Consider the following 23,174-nt stretch of genomic DNA (forward strand, 5'->3'; position numbering starts at 1 on the left):
GTCTGTCTTCTTGACTTAATCCCTATTTTTGCATGCCAAGTAATTCTGTATAGATCCACCTCCATGTTTGATTTATTTCACGTTTTTATCTATTCTGGTGACTCATCCCCCCTTTTTTTTCCTTTTTTTTCCATTTTCTTTTTCTTCTCTCCCCTTTTCACCCATACAGGGTCCTGCTAATTATCGCCCTGATGAAGGCGGAGTACATTCTCTTCACATGAAAAGTACCTATTTAACAATTCTGTTCCGCCGAAACGCTTTCTTGTATCAGAGGGGAAACAAGGTCCTTCACAGCAACATTTTTGGACCGCCAGGACCATCTTGCTCATGTGGCTTTTTCCACTGATGGGATCATGTCACCTATGTAAAGCACCCACATTTTATGTTGCTTATCCATTCCCCCTGTAGCGTTGGCAGACCCTATCCCGACACATAACATCCTCAGCTTTGGGAATTGATTCAAATCACTATAGAATACCGCTTATTTGCTCTATTTTCTTATCATGTTGAATAGAGATACAGTTGTACTCATCACTCTGTGTTTTTGCTTTTTGATTTAATCTAAGCATCCCAGTGATAAACAACTGGTTTTTCTGGAAATATTGAAAATTGTTTTTATGTCTTTTTCGTTTATGTATTCTTTTTGATGTACTAATTTTCATCCTTTTCTTGTTTGTTTGAAAGTTTCAATACTCAATTTACAAATGGAAGATTTACATTTATGTTTTTGATTGTATATGTTTTTCCAAGTTGGATTTTACTATATGTACCATTTTTTTGATATAAAGGTTTAACACTAATCTTCCTGAATATCTGTTCATTGTCAAGGAGTGTTTCAGTACACATATTTGCATGCAAAATTGATAACCATTTAGGTTATGTGGGTCTAGACTGGGTGAAAATTTCTAATTAATTTATATTTCACATTGGCTAACCCCAAGCATACCAGTACCCTTGTTTTGCTGAGATTTTGTGGTAACATTAGAGGCAGAGGTCTGCGTAACCAGCTGGAGTTTGTCTAGTCTGTTAACGTCTGTTTTATGTGTTATTTGTTGGGACGTCATAGGTCGAAATTTTTCCTTTGAGGAACTAGCATAAAAATTATGCGATTAAGTAACTAAGATATTGTAGTGTACGAATTGATGTTTGCTGATTAAAAAAGGAGATGTAACATTTTTTGTGGAAAAGATGGAATTGGAGCTTGCGACGATTGGTGCTCGCTCATTTTGTTGAAATTGTTTAAGTAACGAAAAATGTCAACAAGTGTTATATAAAGAGAAAGTGAACAGATTTAAGCATGGAAGACGTGACTCCATTAGTACACCTGTGCAAACAGTTGCCAAAACATGTACCTAAGCTGAAAAAGTACAGTGCAGAATGGGTTAAAGGAACCGCAAACAAAATGTTTATGCGATGGCCACAGGGTGGATCGTTATCTAAAATGATCCTACAGCACATGATGACATATTTGCACGCCACATACACGGGCAAAAAGTTAGACAAATGCCTAGCTAGCTTAGAGTTGTGAAAAATGTACCTACAAGATAAAGAGGAGGAGTCGCCACTAGACTGGATACTTAACATATGCACGGAGTGGGGTGAGATGCCCTCAGCGCCACCCACACAATCTGAAATGAAAATTGAAGACAGTAAGGACGAAGGGTTATACCCGCTAAGAGAACTTAAAGCAGCCACAGGGTATAGCAACCCGGCATATGAGTCACCTACGCAAAGTAGTGACAAAAATCTAGACAAAGATAGAGATACAGATATCAACTCAAAGGTCCCAAGGGACAAGGAGAGACGCAAGAACGAGAGGAAAGACCAGGCACAAGCAAGCATATCTCTTGATACAGAGAGAGAAGGTAAAAGATGGAAAGGAAATGAGGATAGAACTGATGAGATAGCCTTCACACAGAACGAATGGATGGGAGGTCAGATTTATTGAAACTCGATGGTAAAGGCATAGATGATGTGAAACAAACAGAGAAGCTAGATGATTTACAGGGAAAAGAGAAGGAAAGAGAAAAAGGATTGAGAGACGAAAGAATAAAGAAAAAAGATAGGCAGAGACGAGAACAGTTATATCGCGAAGAGCAAGAAAGGCAACGTGATCGTAAACAGAGAACAGCCAATGATCAGGATAGACAGGAGCAGCGAAGGAGAGAAGAAGAGCAAAGGAAACAGGAAAACAGAATAAAGAGACGAAGGGGTGAGGAAATCCGAAGGGCAAATGAATGTAAAGACGCAAAGAAAGAAGAAGAAGATAGGGTCAGAGAAGAAGCGAGGAACCGCAGAGAATTTGATGACGATGTAAAACGTAAGCAAAGACAGAGAGCACGCAATCGTGAATATCTGGAAAGGGAGGTTAAAAAACCTGAACCAGTAGTAGATTGGGAAGATATAGAAGACTTATTTCCTGCGTACGATTCAGTACCAGGCACGTCTAGGGTGAATTTCGAGGATGACTTCAACACCAGGAGCATCGGAGAAATGATTTATAGAATATATGATGAAATGGGGCTAGAACAAGTACCCCAAGGGGAGGGGGAAGATGAGCGCCTGGAGAGCACTCAGCTTTATGATACTGAGGACGTCTCCCGAAGTAGTGGAAATAGAGAACTGTCCTTAAACAGGTTGGAAATAAGTAGGAACAAAGAGGATGCAAGAAGTTGCACGAGTTGGGCACAGACAATGTCTGACTCCGAAAGAGAGGAACAGGAGGAAAAGGAGGAAGAGAGGAGACACAAAAAATTATTCTCAGGAGTGAAAGGGATAAGATGGTCAGACTCTAGTGGATCTGCACTGAGGGCATCAGAGTCAGCCAAACAGTCAGACCGACACGAAGAAGTATCTTAAGGTCAGAGGGGTGTGTCTCCACCGCCCTATGTGAACCTACTAAGGACATTGCCAGGTAGGTGGCGATGCTGGAATATTACTCCTGCAATAGACAGGAGAAAAATGAGAGACGAGAGAGAGGGCTATGCGTCCCAATTTCTGTTGCTCGAGAAAGGAGGAGCAGGACCACAGTATATTCCATGGCCACACATGGATCGGGAAAACCTGAAAAATAAGCTTCCAATGTTGACATTGGGAGCCGGAAAATGGATACACAAGATAGAAAATATGACGGGAGGGAACACGTTAGCCATAGGAGACATCAAAGGTCTCTTAATCGCCATACTTGGTGATAGAGCTGACAATGTGTGGACACGGGCAGGTTACCCTGGTGTGACCACAGTTAATACCGCGCATGACGGAGCTCCATTTAATAATTGAAGAACCGCGGTCTGGAAGGCATTACAATTGCTATATCCAGATACTTCCGACATGGGAGCTATCATGACTCGGAAAATGAAGGAGTTGGAAGACCCATGGCTTTAAATCCAGAATTTCCAAGACGCGTGGGTACTCGAGACTCGTGAATCTTGGGGGAAATCTATACCCGTGTTTTACCATATATTATGCATAGGGTTGCCAGATCCGGTACAGAAACAGCTGAAGAAATTGGTAAGACTCAAGGCCAAACCGCGGTCCGAAATACAGTTGACCATCGCACACAATTGCAGGTTGCTGCAAGAAAAGAACCGCGAAAAAGAGGCTGCACGAAAGGGTGAAGAGGCAAAATTAGTGCAGAAGAAATTGTCAAAATATGCCCTTGAAGGGGCAATGATAACCAGCACAGACGGGTTGAGTATGCAGCAAGTCAATAACCTACAACAGAATAATCAGAGCAATACTGGGTTTTATCCAAGAGGAAGAGGATTCAGGGGAAGAGGATGGCAGGGTAATCAGGGAGGTTTTCAAAACATGCAAAATGGCAGTCAAGATATGTCAAACGGGCAAATAATCAGACCACCACCAGTAAGTTGGTTGTGTGGAATGACAGGGCATCTAGCACGCCTATGCAGAAGTCAAGGCATGATGCAAAACGGCCAAGGAACAGGAGCAAGTATGGTGAATCCACCAGTGTTTTTACAACAGGGAGGAAATGGAGTTGCACAGAATCACACGGTGCAACAACAAATGCCAGGAGCACAGCAATGCTTGCAACCTCAGAATTCAATGAGTTTTTCACAGGGACAGTTGCAACAGTCACTGATGCAACTGTCAGAGACAGTAAGTGCAGGACAGGCTTCAAACCCTGGAATGAGGAGTAACACTGGTGATGGGGGAAGTCCATTCACACAAGGCAGGACAAAAGGATCTATGGACTAGGACAGCTCACTGGGAACCCTGATGTGTTCTATCCTATCAGTGACACCAGACCCTCACTAGGAACCAAGGGTGGAAGTCGTTATAGGGGATAAAGAAAATTCCTTCTTAGTTGACACGGGTGCAAGACGTTCATGTATACGTGAAGGCGGGTTTCCTTGTCTGGCGATGCTATAAATACTCAGAGTTTCACAGGAGCTACAAGTCGTCTTCCTTTTACAAACGCACTTCCAGTCTCTATAGGAGAATGTGATATGAATGTACCGCTGTTATATTCACGACAAACACCAGTAAACATCTTGGGTCGAGATCTAATGACGAAGTTAAACATGACAATCTCGTTCACGGAGGAGGGCATAGTATGTTCAACTCCAGGAATGCACTATTTGAACTTATGCGAAATGATTAGAGCATACGCAGGACACACAGCTATTAGGGCTGTACCATTAGAGCCAGAAATATTTGTGTATAGAGTACACGTGCAACTGGCAGGGCTTCCAGGCCTTGCTCAGAAAACCATGAGGACCCCAGACGAATTTCTATTTAGGCCAATAATACCTATGCACAAGGAAAAGGGACAAGTATTTCCCTTAATGATACACACAGCCACGATATGAGGGAAAATGGTTTTGATCGATGGTTGTGACGATGAAGGCCGACAATGGTGCACAGTAATCACCATTGAAGAAGGATACAGATTGACTGATGTCACTGATGACGTTCTGTTTGACGAGCAAGCAGAAATAGGAGAAACAGCAGTTGAGGTAAACCTCACTTTTTGGGTGAGAATGATCAAAAGAGAAGTGCCTCAGAGAATGATGCTGGCACAGAACCGTCCCAAATATTCCGAGGACGACATGGCCAAGGTGTCTGTCTATGACATAGGCTTATTGAAAGGAGTAGGAGAAGTGAATTAAACTGAAGCCAGGAGCAATTCTACTAAAGGCGTGATAATATCCCATGTCCAGGGAGGCCGATGAAGGAATTTATAAGACAATTTCTGCCATGATAGATCAGGGCATCTTAGTGACGTCAGAGTCACCATGTAATACGTCAGTGTACCCTGTGTAAAAAAGTAAGGGTGTATCTTGGAGGCTAATACAAGATTTGAGGCCGTTGAACGATACTGTGGAGGACGAGTTCCCTTTAGTCCCTAGCCCCGCTACAATCCTATGTAGTATACCTGCTGAGGCAAAATATTTCACGGTGATTGACTTGAAAAATGTGTTTTTCTCAATCCCATTGCACCGTGACTCACAATATTGTCAACAAGAAGTGCTATACATAGGTCAGCTGATCTCACATGAGGGAAAAAGCATTACCCTAGAAAGGGCTGAAGCCATACTGAACACAGCCAAGCCACACACAATAAAGCAGATGCAGAGCTTTTTAGGTCTTTGCAATTAAGTGAGGGCATGGTTCTTCGACTACAGCTCATATACCAAGCCCTTGCTGCAGGCCCTAAAGAAGGCACAAGTAACATAAGGAAAAGATTGAATGGTCTGAGACCATGGAGAAAGGGTTTACGGAACTCAAGAGAGCCATTTGCACAGCACCAGTTTTAGGGATTCCCAATTATGCAGAGGAATTCTACCTGTTATCACACACGAATGGCAGCGTTATGACGGCAGTGCTCACACAGAGAACCACCTTGGGGTACAAGCCCCTGGCATATTATAGTGGAAATTTGGACCCAGTAATGAGAGGTCATTTCCCTTGCGAACAAAGTTTAGCTGCCGCAGCGTTCGCCATAGAGAAGGCTACAACCATTGCGATGGGATGCTCAATGACGTTGTATGCCAAGCACTCGCTATTTGCTATTCTGGAGAAACTGAAGGGCACATTGACATCTCAGAGAGCTTCTGCCTATGATGAGATAATATCAAATCCATTAATTAAGGTAGGTCGATGCAAGATAGTGAACCCAGCTATGTTTATAGCAGAGCCAGTCACTGAAGGAGAGCCAATATATGACTGTGCAAATTATGAAGAATTAAATGATGAAATTACCAGAGTAAAAGTAAATGCATTGGCAGAAGGAGAAATTGTCTTCGTTGACGGTTCCTCGACAATCGATCAAACCAAAGGACAAAGATATACAGGCGCTGCTGTGATGAAGCACACAGCAAATGGAGAGTTTCAAGTGCTTCTTAGTGCACGATTACCATCTCATTATTCAGCACAAGCTGCATAATTATTGACGTTGATACTCGTGATTGAGAATCACGCAGACCAGGAAGTAACGGTGTACAGTGACTCCGCCTATGTGACATCAACAGTGCACACAGGTTTAGCACATTGGAAAAGGAGGGGCTACCTCTGAGCGGATGGCACGCCATTACAGCACGCACCCTTATTGGACAGGCTGATTAAGGCACTACAGCTCCCAGTGGGCATAGCGGTCGTGAAATGTACCGCCCACACGAAGGGGACATATTTTATCTCACACGGAAATCAAGCAGCAGAAACGGAAGATAAATGAATGGCATCCAAGACCGAGACGATCATGGATGTGGAAGTCACTAACGTAAATGAGAAAATGATTGTCGCACGGAGTGAACCTGAAAGCTATATAACATGGGACAAACGCAGTTAATGGAACTCCAAGGGGAGGCACCACAGGAGGAGAAAAATCTTTGGAAGCGGTGAGGGTGTTCTTTAAACCCCTCCGAAAGCTTGTGGTGACAAGACAGCACTGGTAAACCAGTAAAGCCTATAGCCCTGTTAAAAATAGCGTTGGAACAGTTACACTATCCAGCACATATGACAAAAGAGAATCTAGCTGCAACACTCGCGGAAGACTGGTTCATACCGAACTTAGCAGAGCACGTTGCATTTTTTATGGTGAACTGTATAATTTGCCAACAGTTCACGGCTGGGCACAAACTACAAATAATTAGAGGAGTTATCCCAAGGCCAAATGGACCTTTTCAGTACTTGGATGTCGATAACATCGATATGATTCAAGTATGTAACGGGTAGAGGTATCTAATTGTTGTGGTGTGTCCATTCTCTAGATGGGTAGAAGCAGGTCCATATACACACCCAGACTCTACCTGTGCGTACACATTTCTAGTGAGAGAGGTATTTCCCAGGTGGGGAGTATGTGAAGTCATGAGATCAGATAATGGGACTCACTTTGTAAATTAAGTTTTTGAACAGATCAGCTTGTTGCTTGGTATAAAGCACAAGTTCTCATCGGCATATCACCCGCAAAATAACGGAATATGTTAGAAGCTCAACGGCTTGTCAAAGGAAAGGATAGCCAAGTTGAAGCTTACTCGAAGAAAGGGGTGGTTACACTGCCTTCCTTTGGCACTGTATGCACTCAGAAACCAGCCTGGTTCTGACCACCATCTTATGCCACACAAAATAGCAACAGGAAGAAGAATGCGCACTCCCCTAACACCCCGAGACAGAGCTAGATGTGATGCCCAGTCGACAGGAGAAAACTTAGTGTCTGAAATGCAAAATGACTTGAATTGCATGACATCTTGCCTTACTGTAATTTCAGGCCAGCTGCAGCGACGACGAAAAGGGTGCAGGGCAGCACGGAACACAGAAGGCGATAATACTTCAGGCACAGCTCAAGGACTACGTATTCCATCAATCTTCCCAGAAGACACCGTCCTGGTGAAGAACCACATGAGGAAAAAGTGGGATGAGCCAAGGTTTAACGGTCCCTTTACAGTGGAAGACTGCACTCCCTTTGTAGTGAAGCTGCAAGGAAGAAGAGCTTGGATCTTTTTGTGTGACATCAAGCCATACATCGGAGAAGGCCCCCTGCCTGCACCCCACTGCGAAAAGACTACAGACGACGGGGAAGACACACAGCACGTGCAGACGAGATCCATGACGAGGAAGAAGTACTCATGACCAGCAGCAAAACAAAGACAAGGAACTTTTGTAAAATATTTGCAACTTCATTTTGGACAGTCCTCTGAGCACAATAGAGGATATGGACACAAAAAACGGACACTCTGTGCATCCTAGTTGCAGGGTGAAGAAGAAAAGTGCACGTGCAAGCCACAATATAGTCTGTCGACTTTGAACTTTGGACTGAGGCACGCTGAAGCCTTGACTAGAAAAGGATATGCCAGATTTTGATCGAGGACACATAAATTGGAAGAAAATACAATACCCAGACTCTTTCAACCAAATATTCAGAATCACTTTATGTGTCCCACAGTAGCGACATCACCAAGGATGTGTTAACGTATTTTGATTTAGTACTGAGATCTTACCCTTCACTAGTGGGGGGCTCACCAGTATCACTGACTTTCTTCAAGTTCCTGAAAACGAAAAGACTATAAGGAGGCTGCTCACTGTAATTGCAGAGCAGTTCCTCCTACTTCCGGAATACAGCGAGGAAAAACCAAATGTCCCAAGCGGAGGAAGAAGCAAATAGACTTATCAACGTACTGTTCTTTCGCCTAATTGAAGACTGTCCAGATCTTGTCGGAAGAACCATAGATGTTTTGACATTCCTTCAAGATCCAGCAAACACAGAACGTTTAAGTATAATTCTGAACAGAATTATTATTCAAGTTGCACTCCAAGCACACCAAAAGTGTAGAAACTGTTCACAGTGAGTGAGGGCCAAACAGGTCCAAACTTCAACAAGGGCAGGAAAAATGTCCCTGTCACCAGAAGACAGTAGGTTGGTGAGTAATGTCTTTTTTTGCCTAATCAAGGATTTTCCAGAGCTTGTGGGGAGACCCGCCAGTGTTGACGCCCTCACATTCATCAGAGACCCAGCTAATTCTGCGCAGATGAGCATGCTCTTGCATGGTATCGTGATGCAAGTTGAACTATCTAACCATCAACAGAACTATCTGAGAAGATTTTAAACTTTCCTGCCGAGGGACATATCGAGAGAGAGTATTGCAAGAGACTTCACCTTTTTGTCATACTGACAAATTCACAACCTGTCTTCGGGAATGAAGCAGATCAGAGGTACCGACTGGGAACTCGTATATTTTGAACACACAGTAAAGAGACTTACTGAATTATTACCTGATTTTGACATTTCCTCATACATAGAAAAAGAAACTGTATCCAGAGGCGATAGGCAATCCATTGTTCGGGTAAAGAGAGACAATTGTTTAATACCTGCAATTTACAAGCAGAACCAACAGAATCCCAAAATTATATTGGTTAAGAGTGTATTAAAAGTTAGTATTTTTCAACAGATGATCGAGATGGGGATTCAAAGCAGCAACCTCCTCCTCCCTCAGGAGGAGAGACGTCCGTACTTTTCTGGAAGTAAATGCTACCGATTGACCTACAGGGGTATTATGTACTTATGTATTATATTCATCATTGTTTTACTGTCACTGACAATTAGAACTGCATTTTTTATTGGTGCACAAAGTATTCCGATTCCAGTGCACCTGCCTAATGATGAACGCATGACACCCACAAAAGCACCCGCACCCTTTGTAGTGATTCCAGTCCCTAAGAGGTCTGACAAAGGAGTGAGTGAACTTGAAATGGATGTGATCAACAATAGCACACACATACATATGGTAACAAGCAAAGAGAAAAGCCGGAGACAGGGTCGGCAGAGTCTGAATGTAAAAAGGTTACTGACAACCACATGCACGCAAACATAGAGTGCACACACACCAGGCCTGGTGTCCATAACTGCAGAACCACAATTCAAAGCATGGAAGAAGAAGAGACTGCCTACTACGAGAGGTTCTATTACAAATGAAGTAAAAAGACAAATGGAAAAAGCTGAACTCCTGAGAGACAAAAGGAGTCGGAGAACAAACCAACAGAGACAGCATTGACAAGCACATATGTTCCAGTGAAGGAGACAAGTACAAGTTCTACAATACAGCCATATACAGGACCAATGGCAGAGTGGATGAGATGGGCATTTATAACCAGCAGAAAAAAGATGCAAGAGGACAAGGAAAGAATTGCCAGAGTTTTGTCTGCTCAAATGGAACAGACGAAGAGGCCTGCACCATGGGTCAGGATACCTGAGGATCCTCCAGCAAGAAGGAGCCATATGGATGCATTCAGGGGTGTAGTTATAGCGAACTACATGAAAACCTTAAGAATCAAGAGAAGCATACACGGAGATGACAGTGAACTAAATGATTATTTGGACAGCACAGCACATTTGGGCAACAACATCTGGTACCAAAACATGAAAGAAGTTGGAAGAGGTAGTTCAGAAGGGAAATGCTTTGTTTGTGCACTCCTACCTTACAGCATGGGGAAGTCAAAGATCTTTGTAGCTGTACAAATTGATGTCCAGACAGCACACTGTCTATCACACATAGCAATGTGCAAGACCAGAGGCCAGTTCATGGGGACTGATGCCTCACTGAAATGGGCAACTGAAACAACTGATCCAAATGAAGATGATTATGTCCAGGACATAAAAACAGGAAACAATGGAAAGACGAAGTACATCGTGATCAGGTATGAAAAACCTGGAGTTAAAGGAGCAGGGATCAGAAGAGAAGCAAATCCAAAGATGAATGTCCAAGAAAAAACTCCAGAAGAAGCCATAAAATGGAAGAACAGAGGTCAAATGCAAATTTAGGGAACAGTGCTTTCACCAGACGGATGGGAGAAAGGAGTAGTGATCTGCAGAACATGGATGGTCACTGGAGCCTGCAAAGAAGCAATTGAAAATTTGCAGAAGATATGCAAGCCACTATGGCCAAGACTTGCAAAACTATACACATGGGTCGAAGATAGAGGAGGACCCCTACAGATAGTGCCATTGGAAAATGCAAACCTGTGCTTCAGGAATAATGGCACTAGAAAGATGGGAGAGAATCAGAACTGTGGACGATTCTTTGATGCTCCAGGAATGGTACATGGAACTGCAGTGATCATGGATCATTATTGGGCATGTGGATCCAGAGCATACATCAGACTGCCAAAAAACTGGGGAGGTATATGCACACTGGTGAATGTCCATGTTCCAGCACTGGTGATCCCAGAAAGTGACCTGAACATTGACAGTTTTCCAAAAGCAGATGCTCACCTGAGGGAGAAGATATCTGTGGAACTGCTTAATCGAATGAAGAGAGAGAATTACTTTTCTGCCAAGTCAGAAGAAGCGTTCCATGCAATCTCACATGAACACAGGCTGTTCAGCCTCACTTCATCAGTGTTCATGACAATTTTTATGCCAATATTTCAGGTTGGAGCAAATACTTAATGGTTGCAGATAACCAGATGGGAGTTGCTGCAGACCATCAACACGACCATAAAAGGATTGAACGCCATAAAGGAAGAGTTAAGGGCAGTTCGACTGATGACTCTCCAGAACAGAGATGTCCTTGATATGATCACAGCTATGGATGGAGGTGTTTGTGCAAAAATTGGAGAATCATGTTGGACATTTATACCATCTCACAATGAAGAAAATGGAACTCTAACAGAGGCCATAGGTCTGCTGATTAAACTACGGAATCAAATAATTGATGAAACTGACAAAGTAGATGACGACAGTTGGTTTGGATCACTATTTTCATTGGTTGCACAATGGATGGCAGATGCATTCAAATTCCTAGGAGCCCTGCTAGTGATGATATTGCTAGGATTCTGTTTTATCAAGATAATAATCTCTCAGTGCCAGAAAACTGCAAAACAAGCCATAGGGATGAAGATCATGATAGATGTCGAGCCAGGATGGAAGCCAAACGACCTGACTGACGAAGAAATCAGAGACTTTGTGTAGGCCAGCATTCACGCACCAGAAGGAACAAAGTTTCTATATCCCAAGAAGCATACAAATTATGTGGGGAGATGGATTCACTGTAGGCTGAATGGACAGTGTCAACTGAGGACAGCAGAAACGAAACTCGTCAGAGGAAATTCGTGCCAGGAAAACCAAGGTCGTATTAGTCAAGATGGACGAACAGTAGCTACAATTAATTGAAGCAAATAACAGAATATCCTGCTCTGAAAGGTCAAGATAAGAAACCGAAGGCAGCTGGTGGGTAAAGTGAAAATCAAAAACACGAATTACATGAAGAAGAGGCAAATTCACGGTGTCTGAATCACGTAACCAGCCGAGCAAGAAGAAATGAGACCTTCACACCCACGCATGGCAGTGGGCCAGATGAAGATATCAGAACTTTCTAGACAGGAGATGCAGTCTTGAGGCCAACCACAGTGAAATAATTGACACATGGCCACTAAAGTGATGATTGATTATACCAATAATTGGAGGAAGGCAGGGGGAGCTAAGGTGTAGCCTGCACCTGTCTGACCATTCTGCGTGCTGCTAAGCAAAGTGGAAAAGTATGAGAAGACCAATAGAATTGCATGCCAACTTTTAAGCATTTTTAGTGATGACGAGCTTTTAGTATAAATTATGTGTTTTTTGTAAAGTTCATTGGAGTTGTGAAGCAAGAGAGAAGATCACACATCCGCTGATATTCATGAGACTCCCCGTTTTTTGAACTTGTCAATAAAAGGACTCCCTTTTCCAAACCGTTGAGTTGTCATTATTGATTTGCTGTTGGAGTATTTATCTTTATTTATTTATTTATTTATTAAATTTATATAGCGCGCAGGCAGCCCAGGGGCATTGTGGCGCTGTTACTTGCAAGGAAGACTTAGTTACAATGTGTGCAGGTTGTGCCTTGGGTTACAGTGAGGCAGTGACCTGTGATCAGATATACCACATAATACATCATACAATACAGTTATGAGGGCTAGGCCATGTAATTGTTAGATGAACAGGGTCGTTTTCAGGGTTTTCCGAAAGGCGGTCAGTGAGGGTTCAGAGCGCAGGGAGCTAGGGAGGGTGTTCCAGTGTACGGCAGCGAGGTACGGGAAACTGGAGCCCCCTGCTCTGGTCCTTTTTACCCTAGGTACTGAGAGCATGCTGGCATAGGGTTATCTAGTGGGTCTTGTGGAGGAGACCAGGTGGATCCTCTGGGAAAGGTACATTGGGGCGGCAAGATGGACACATTTGTGGGTGATGCTTAGAGCCTTGAATAGGATCCTCTCCTTTATGGGGAGCCAGTGGGATGCTTTTCTGGCAGCGGTGATGTGCTCTCTCTTGGCAATGCCTTGTGCAGCGCGTAGGGCATTATTCTGTATTACCTGGAGCTTCTTAAGATTTTTGTTGGAGGTCCCAAGGAAAAGAATATTGCAGTAATCAAGTCGCGAGCCGGTTATGGCCCTGGCTATGTTAGTGCAAGTGTCTTTTGACAGATAAGGTCTGATTGCGTTAAGGAGTTTTGCATGGTAAGCGTCCGAGGAGGCAATGGCGTTTACTTGTCTGGTCATGGATAGATTGGAATCTAAGTAGACGCCTAATGTTTTTACCGTGTCAAGTACTGGTATCATGATTGAGTCAATGGTGAAATGACTGAACTGAGCGTCAAGTTTCTTGATGGTGTCAGGGGAGCCTACGAGTAGGAGCTCAGTTTTGTCAGAGTTAAGGCAGAGGCCGTTGATAGCCATCCACATTTGAATTGTGTTGTAGATGTTGTTGAGGGTAGCGGAGTCCGTGTCATAGTCGCCTGTCAGAGTGAGAAGGATCTGTGTGTCGTCGGCGTAGTTGGTGTAAGAGATGCCCATGGCGTCAAGGATGAGGAAGAGGGGGCAGGTGAAGATGTTGTAGAAGGTGGGGGAGAGGCAGGAGCCTTGGGGCACCCCACATAGCATGATAGAGGGTGATGCAGTGGCTAGGTCAGAGAAAACCTGCATGGTCCTGCCTTGGAGGAAGGAGGTGATCCATGTAATGGCTTCTTGAGAGAAGTTGGCTGTGGAGGAGAGGTGGTGGCAGAGGATGTCGTGGTCTACAAGATCAAAAGCTGCCGACAGATCCAGGAGAAGGAGCAAGGCAGGTTTGCCTTGGTCCCTTGCGTCGTCCATTTGGTTTTTTAGGTCGAGTAGGGCGGTCTCTGTCCCATGCCTAGGGCGAAAGCCGGATTGTCTCAGTCCAAGGAGGTTCTGTTCTTCGAGGAAGTGCTGGACCTGCAGGTAAGCTGCTTTGTCTAGAATCTTGAGGAGGAAAGGGACAGTGGTGATGGGGCGGTAGTTATTAGGGGAGGTGGGGTCAAGTGTGGGTTTCTTTATGAGGGGTCGGACCCATGCTTCCTTTAGGCAGGCGGGGACTCTCCCTGTGGTGAAAGAGGCGTTGACGAAGGCTGTTAGGAAAGGGGCCAGGGTGTCTGCGCAGTCTTTGATGATGGAGGCAGGACAGGGGTCGCCTTTGCAATTGGAGGGTTTTATGTTTTTCATAATGTTGATCATGTCGTTTTCTTGGATGGTTTTAAACGAGAAGGTGGGTGGGGCCTCGGTGGGTGATGGGGGCAGTGGTGGTGGGGAGGGTGTAGTGTGGGTGGATAGTGTTAGTTTGGTGTTCAAGATTTTGGCTTGGAGAGAGCTGATCTTATTGCGCATGGCTGTTTGGATGTTGTCACACCATTCTTTATCTTAACCCCCATCCATCTCACAGGTGCTGCTATCTTATCTTAAAGTGCTTTTGGGAAAAGCCCGACTCTATGGGCCGGTTGGGGGTCCCGGAGTACAAAAGGAAGAATAAGGAATGATAGAAGAGATTAAAAGAAAATGATCGGAAAAGGAAAAGTAGGGAGCAAGACAAAATTGAAGAGCAGGCACAAGAAGAAAAAAAGTACAACAATAGACAAAGAACAATAGAAGAAAGAGATAGAAAGGAAAGAAAGAGAGGAGGAAGAAGCACAAAGATTAAGGGAAAAAAGATTACAGAGATGAAAGGAAGAAGAGCAAAGAAGGGAAGGAGTAAGGAAAGAAGAACAAAGGCAAGAGTAAGAAAGAGTTAGAAGGGGTGCAAGAAAGCAAAGGGAAGTAGATGAAGAAATTGAATGAGAAAGGAGACAGCAAGGTTTTCAATGCCAGTCTCATCCGCAAGGAACAAATGAGGTTGAGGCCAGTAATACGATGAGACAGAGTAGAAGAGATTCTTCCGATAAAGGAAGTAGCACTAGAAGAAGAAGAGATGATGTACAAAGCATTGGAGAAAGGATCGATAGGGTCTATTAAGACGAGATAGCAAGCATGGAACTCGAAGGATTACCAATGCCCAGTATTTCAATCACAAAGTGAGGCAGGATACCTGTTCAATGATGAACGTCAGCATTGTCTTTGAGCAGACTGAACTTGGACAAGGATGAGGGGGATGATAGTCACACTAGTTGGGGCCTAGAAATATCGGAAGAAGAATGAGAGTCGGTCTGGGGGCAAAAGGAGGGAGCGTGAGTGGCCCTGAATGAAGCCAGCAAATTGGTAATGAAGTGAGATGGTCAGATTTGGAACAGTCTAAAGATGGAATGCCAGATTCTATAGCATATCCTGAGTGAGAAGGGAAAGTAGCCATCATATGTAAATAGATTAAGGAGACAGACAGGGACAATCATCCCTGACATGGATAGACTAATAGTGATATCCGACTATGGGATGGGGTTCACGCAATTCCACTTGTTAGAGAAAGGGGGAGCGAGACCACAATACATTCCATGGCCACAAATGGACAAGGATAACTTAAAATGCAAGCTCCCGAGTTTAACTTGGGGGGCTGGGAAATGGATATATGAATGAGAGTAAATGACAGGAAGAAATACGCTTACCATAGGGGACATAAAAGGTCTCCTGGCAGCCGTTCTTGGATAGAGGGCTGATGACATATGGATGAGAGTGGGATATTCAAGTGTGACTGCATAAAATACCGTGCATGACGGAGTGCCATTTAATAATTGTAGAGCAGATGTTTGGTGGGCTCTCAGGGTACAGTATCCTGACACATCAGATATGGATGCAATTATGACACGTAAAATGAAAAATGAAGACCTTGTTGCTTACATTCAGGATAGTCAGGAGAAATGGCAACCTGAAACTCGCGAGCTGTGGGAAAAGACAGTGGCATTATTTTACTATATTTTATGTTAGGGGTTGTCTGAGCCAGTACAGAAGCAGATGAAAAAACAAGTGGGGATGGAAGCAAGGCCATGGGCTGAGATATAGTTGACAATAGTGCACCATTGTCGGTTATTACAAGAGAAAAACAAGAAGAAAGATGAGAATAGGAAGATCAAGGAAGCCAAGTTAGTTCAGAAAAAACAGTCAAAATTTGCCATAGAAGTGGTGGTACTGACAAGCGGAGAAGGATTGGGAATGTAGGAAGCAATAGGTATACCGCAGGTGAATAATTTGTGTACGATGGACCAAGGTGGGTATGGGTTTACGCCACGAGGCAGAGGTATGGGTCATAGGGGAAAAGGAAGCAGATTTCAGAATAATCAAGGTGGGTTCCCCCGGTATGTTGGAAATATAGAATGACAGGAAAGTTTGCATGCGTATGCAAGAGCCGAGGTAATGTACAAAATGGCCAGTTTATCAGAGGGGGGACAGTTTATCATACGCCATACAGCATGCAGACTAGAGAGGGCTTTGCCCAAGATCACACAGCTTTTCAGGCACAAGCACCACAAATGCAGCAAGTGCCACAGCAGGCACACATGAATACACCCCAGGGGCAGTCACAACAGGCCCCTATGCAGTCACAGCCGTATGTGAATACAGGACAAATATTAACACCTAGAATAGGAGGTAGGTGTCACTGTAGTAGGAGGAAATCATTTCTCTGGGATGGGGATGAGCTTGTACCCACAATAGGCAAGCTCACAGGGTGACTTGATATGTTCAGTACTATCTGTGAAACCAGATACCCAAGAAGAAGCAAGGTTCGATGTGACAATTGGAGGCAAATCTTTTTCTTTTCTTGTGGACACTGGAGCAACTCATTTGTGTATACAAGAGGGAAAATATCCAATGTCAGGTATTGCCATGAATGCTCAAGGGTTCTCTGGAGCTACAAGTCTAGTTCCTTTTACTGATAAATTACAGGTCTCCATAGGAGAATGTGACATGTCCGTCCCTTTGTTATATTCACGACAGACACCAGTTAACATTTTAGGAAAATATGTAACGATGAAGCTTAATATGACGATTTCATTTACTGATCAAGGAATAGTGTACTCCACTCCAGGGATACACTATTTGAATGTAGGATAGTTTATACTGGCACTCACAGGGCAAGTGGCTCTGATAGGTGTTGCAGTAGATCCAGAGATTATACTATATGGAGTAAGCATTTTGTTGACATGGCTACCTGCCGTGGTAGGAACGATTGTGAGGGTACCTGATGATTTTCTATTTAGACCACGAATACCTATGTATGATGAAGGGGGACAGACTATTCCTATAGAGTTGGAAGCAGCTATAGTACGAAAAGAGATGGCGATGCTCGAAGGGGACGATGAGGGTAGACCATGGAGAACAGTGATAGCTTTTGAAGAGGGGTCCAGACTGACTGATATAAGTGATGATGAAATGTTTAGGGAAGACCAAAGCGATGACAAAGTGGTGTTCTTTATGAGTATCACATACTGGGAAAGGATAGAAAAAGGGAAGTCCCACAGAGAATGGCAATATTGCGGCAGCAACCAGTATTTTTTCAGGAGGGTCTTGAAAAGGTGGCACGTGCCCTATGGAACACAGGTTAAAATAAAGCTTAAGCCAGGAGCAATTTTACCCTTAGCAAAACAGTACCCCATGTCTCGAGAAGCTGATAAAGGTATATTTCACACTATTTCAGCACTGATGAATCAAGGGATTCTGGTGCCATCAGAATCATCATGAAATACTGCAGTGTATCCGATTACAAAATCTAAAGGAGGGTTGTAGAGATTTATCCAGGATTTGAGACCTCTTAACCAGATTGTAGATGCTGAGTTTTCTTTAGTTCCCAATCTAGCGACAAAATTGTGCTGTAACCCAGTCAACGCAGTACTGTACGGTGATCAATTTGAAAAATTCATTTTTCTCGATCCCGTTCCTCAAGGATTCTTTAGACTTGACTTCCTTTATGTTTTGCCAAAAGAGACTAAAACACACTCGGCTGCCCCAAGGGTAGTGTGAGTCTCCATCGATTTTTAACACAGTCCTGAAGATGGTTCTAGGCAATATCGATCTCATCTCAAAAGTGCAGTGATACAGTACATGGATGACCTATTGATTTGCAGTAAAACAGAGGATGAGTGTAGACAGGACTCTATCTAACTAATGACTATTTTAGCAGACAAAGGATATAGGGTGGACAAAGAGAATTTACAGTACTGTCAAGAAGAAGTGTTGTACATAGGTCAGTTGATTTCACATGAAAGGAAGAAAGTGATACCTGAGAGAGGTGAGGCAATCATTAAAACCAAACAAGTATTTATTTATTTATTTATTTATTTATTACCATTAATAAAGCGTGCAGCAGCCAGTAGGCATTGTGGCACTGTTACAGAGATACTTGCTGGTTACAGAGGAGACATAGATGTTTGTGGATACAGCAGAAGCATAAAAACCTAATTACAGGGATACTTGCTGGTTACAGGGAATCATAGTTACATAAATCTTAGTGGCTTACAAAGGATGAAGGGAAAACTTACCAAGATGTTCCAAGAGCAGTGACATACCTGGGGTGGGGTAGCCAGTGGGGAGAAAGGGGTGAAGGAGTGGGGGGTAGGCTGAAGGAGGCTAGTTAACAGGGTGGCTTTCAGTTTTTTGAGGAGGCTAGTTGAACAGGGTGGTTTTAAGGGTTTTGCGAAAGGAGGGTTCAGCTCTGAGTGGGTTGGGTAGGGAGTTCCAGAGTTTGGGTGCTATGTGAGAAAAGCCAATGCCTCCTGCGTAAATTTGTTTGATTGGAGGAACGCACAGTTGGTTGGCGTGATGACTTCTTTTGTGGCATGTGGATGGGTCTCTGATAATGGTTTCAGCAAGGTAGGATGGGGCATTGAGATTGATTCATTTGTGCATTATGGTAAGGATTTTGAAATCGATCCTATCCTTGACAGGGAGCCAGTGGGTGGCTCGCCTAGCCTGAGTGATGTGGTCCCTTTTGGGGAAGCTGGGGGCTGTGCGGAACGCGTTGTTTTGTACAACTTGGAGCTTATGGAGATTTTGGTTTGAGGTGACTGCCAAGAGAGCATTGCAGTAACCCAGCTTTGCTCCTATAGTGGCATGTGCGATGGAGTGGCATTTTTGGGGGGTAAGAAATTGTTTTATTGCATTTCTAAGTTTAGTGGTGTGGGCCGAGGCAGAGGCAATGGCGCTGACCAGGCGAGCCATTGAGAGGGTTGAGTCCAGATGGACCCCTAGAGTTTTTAGGGTGGTGGAGACAGGTATGATGGAGTTGTCTATGGTAAAGTTGTCATATTTTTGGTTAAGTTTGGGTAGTATTTCCTTGGGACCTAGGATGATGATCTCGGTTTTGCCTCCCCATTAAAGCGAGACAGATGCAACAGTTCCTGGGTTTGTGCAATTACATTAGAGCCTGGGTGTTTGATTATAGCATGTACACAAGGCCTCTCCAGCAAGCATTAAAGAAAGCACAAGTTGGTAAAACAAAACTGGAATGGACTGAAGAAATGGAGGAATGATTTGAGGAATTGAAAAAAGCAATTTGTACAGGCCCAGTTTCAGGGATTCCCAATTATGGTGAGGAATTTTATTTGTTTTCACACAAATGGGTCAGTAATGACAGCAGTGTTTACACATAAAAAAACACATTGGGGTACACACCTTTGGCATATTACAGTGAGATTCTATACCCAGCTATGAGAGGACACTTCCCTTGCAAATAATCTTTGGCAGTTGCCGCATTTGCAGTTGAGAAGTCCACAAGTATTGTTATGGGCTGCTCTATGACCTTATACATGGAGCATGCCTTGTTTGCCATTTTAGAGAAACCCAAGGGCACATTGACATCCCAAAGAGCTTCATCTTATGAGGTAATGATTTCCAACCCAAGGATTAAGATTGTAAAATGTAAAATAGTGAACCCAGCCATGTTTATAGCTGGGCCAGTAGAAGAAGGTGATCATGTGCATGAGTATGCCAATTATGTTGAATTTTATGATGATTTACCTCATGTGAAGCAGAATGCTTAAGCTGGCGGGGAGATTATTTTTATTGATGGTTCTTCGAAAAAAATGTATCAGACTAGTGGGTAAAGATATTCAGACGCTGCAGTAGTAAGACATGGATTAAATGGGGAATTCGAGGTAGTGGTGAGTGCCAGGCTACCGTCTCATTTTTCAGCGCAAGCAGCGGAATTAGTAGCGCCTATTGTCACGCTCGAGAAACATGAAGGGTAGGAAGTGACAGTGTACAGTGACTCCGCCTATGGGACGTCAAACGTACACGCAGGTTTGTCACATTGGAAAAGGAGGGGCTATCTCCACGCAGACGGCACTGCAGTGCAACATGCATCCTTATTTCATAGACTCATTAAAGCACTAAAAACCCCAGGAGCTATAGCGGTCATAAAATGTGCAGCACATACTAAACTAACAGATTTTATCTCTTGCAGGAACAAAGCCGCAGACGTAGAAGCCAAAAGGGTTGCACATTCTCCAGAATGTTGAGCTTTGATACTGAGAATATTAAAGAGAATTTGGTTACAACTATGTTAGTGCAAGAGGGGTTTAATAAGTTGTCAATAACCCAATAAATAGAGATTCAGGGAAGCGCACCACGGGAAGAGCAAGAACTATGGAAACAAAGGGGTTGTTTTTTATCTCCCAAAGAAGCATTATTGTGACAGGACAGCACTGGAAAGCCAGTGATGTCAGTAACTTTATTAAAAGTTGCACTCGAACAGTTGCGTCATCCCGCGCATGTACTAGAGAAAATATGGCTGCAATATTGCAGAAGGCTGGTTCATTCCTAACTTGCTGGAACAAGCATTGTTTATGGTGAATTGCGTCATGTGTCAAATGTTTACTGCTGGGCATACACTGAGAACGATCAGAGGAGTAATACCTCGACCAAATGGTCAGTTTCAGCATTAAAATATCGAATATGTCGATATACTGTGGATATGTAATGGATATAGGTATCTATTAGTGGTGGTGCATCCCTTCTCTAGGTAGTTCGAAACAGGTCCATGTACACACCCTGATGCCACTTGCACAGCAAAGTTTTTAGTGCATGAAGTATTCCCGAGGTGGGGAGTGTGTGTGAAATACTAAGATCGGATAATGGGCCACATTTTGTCAATGAGTTATTCAAACAAATAAGGCTTTTATTGAGTATAAAGCACAGGTTTTCTTCTGCGCATCACCCGCAAGTGAATGGGATATGTGAGAGACTCAACAGACCCCTCAAAGAGAGGACTGCCAAGATTTAATTGACTTTGAAAAAGGGATGGCTGTATTGCCTACCCCTGGCCTTATATGCCCTTCGGAATCAGCCAGGTTCAAACCACCACCTCACCTTGCATGTGTTAGTAAGAGGGCGTTGAATGAGAATGCCCCTTACACCTCCGTCTAGGATTAGGAGTGATGACCAGAGTGTAGCCAAAACCTTAGGTGATGAGATGCATGATTATTTGACATAATATGACTACCAGTATTTCTTTCAGAACAAGTCAAGTGTCAGGGGCGACAGTCTAAGAACATGGAAGAAGATAATTCGCCAAACCAATCCAAGTGAACTATTACCACCACCTGAGTTATATGTTGGGGACCTAATCTTGGTTAGAAATGTCACCCCTGAAGTGGCATGAGCCTCTCTTTAATGGCCCATTCTGTGTTGAGGAAGTGTCCCCTTCCACTATCAAAATATCAGGAAGACGAGATTAGTGTCATTTGAATGACGTGAAGGTTTATAAAGGCGAGACCGTCCCTCCCACCATTGCTGATCCAGAAGCAAGACAAGAAGAAGAATTTCTGCGTGTGCAGACTCGATCGATGACTAAGAAGAAGGACGATAAAGCAACAAGTGATTAACAAGTACTTTATTTGGACTGGAATTCAATAGACATTCCTTATATATATTTTAGCAGGATGTGCAAGGACTTGCAGAGAAATTCCAGATAGTGAAATGAACTTTTAGAAATATATTGGAAAGTGCTTAATGCATCAGAATTATGCCTAAACGTCAGTTCTTGATCTGAAATGGGAAAAGAGACCAATATCCTGATTCATTTTGTTCAGAATATCTGTTTAAAGCGATAAAAACACATGATTCCTGTCAATAGTGACGTTCATTGGCTTGTGGTTGCTGTCTTTGTGTTCATACTTCAATCTTACCCTGCTTTTGTCAGAAGAGACGCTAATTTTCACACTTTCTTACAGTATCTAAAAACATCCAGTAATAAGAAGACTTCTCATTGCTATAATTGAACAAATTGTACAGTTGCAAATGTAAAAGAACTCGATGATTGTATTAAAAATGATCAAAGAAAAAGATGCCATGATCATAGAAAGAGAACAAGTTCAGCAAGCAATAGAATGGCGCGAGAAATGGTTTCTCAGATTTGTATGCATAATATATATTTGCATGATTGTTCTCGTTGTCTTTTTGTTTTTGTACCTTATTTTTCATAGTCTCTATCATTTTAATGTGTCTACTGAAGAAAGAGTTGCTATGGTTCTTCCCACTTTGATTACGAATGATGACACATTTCTTGATCTCTATGAGTATGTTAGGAGACATAAGAGAGAGGGAGAGGAAGATAGTGAATGGATAAATACCTAAATAATTCAGCTCTCCTGGGGAATAAATAACATGTGATATTAACACATGAAAAAGGTGGGGGAAAGAGCATCTGGTGAGAGTTGCTATTCCCCTATGCCATGAATAACGTAAGGACTTTAATTTTTCAAAGGAGGTTTTCGCAAACAAAGCGAAGTGCCTCAGTCATCTTGCAGCATGTACTACTCAAGGACAGTTCCAAGGAAGTTGGGCAACTTTGCGATGGAGATCAAAATGGCCGTTTCCAGACCACGATGACTATATCAAGACCCCACAAATGGAAAAGGAGCCAATGGAGAAGGAGCCTGGCTGGAAGATCAAGATGCTTTTGTATCATGCCGCAGGACAGGATGAGTATATCATTGAAGAAATTAAGAGAATGGATTGTCCTGATGTGACAG

The sequence above is a fragment of the Ambystoma mexicanum genome, chromosome 2p (assembly GCF_040938575.1).
Source record: "Ambystoma mexicanum isolate Mex_15411 chromosome 2p, UKY_AmexF1_1, whole genome shotgun sequence".
NCBI lineage: Eukaryota > Metazoa > Chordata > Amphibia > Caudata > Ambystomatidae > Ambystoma > Ambystoma mexicanum.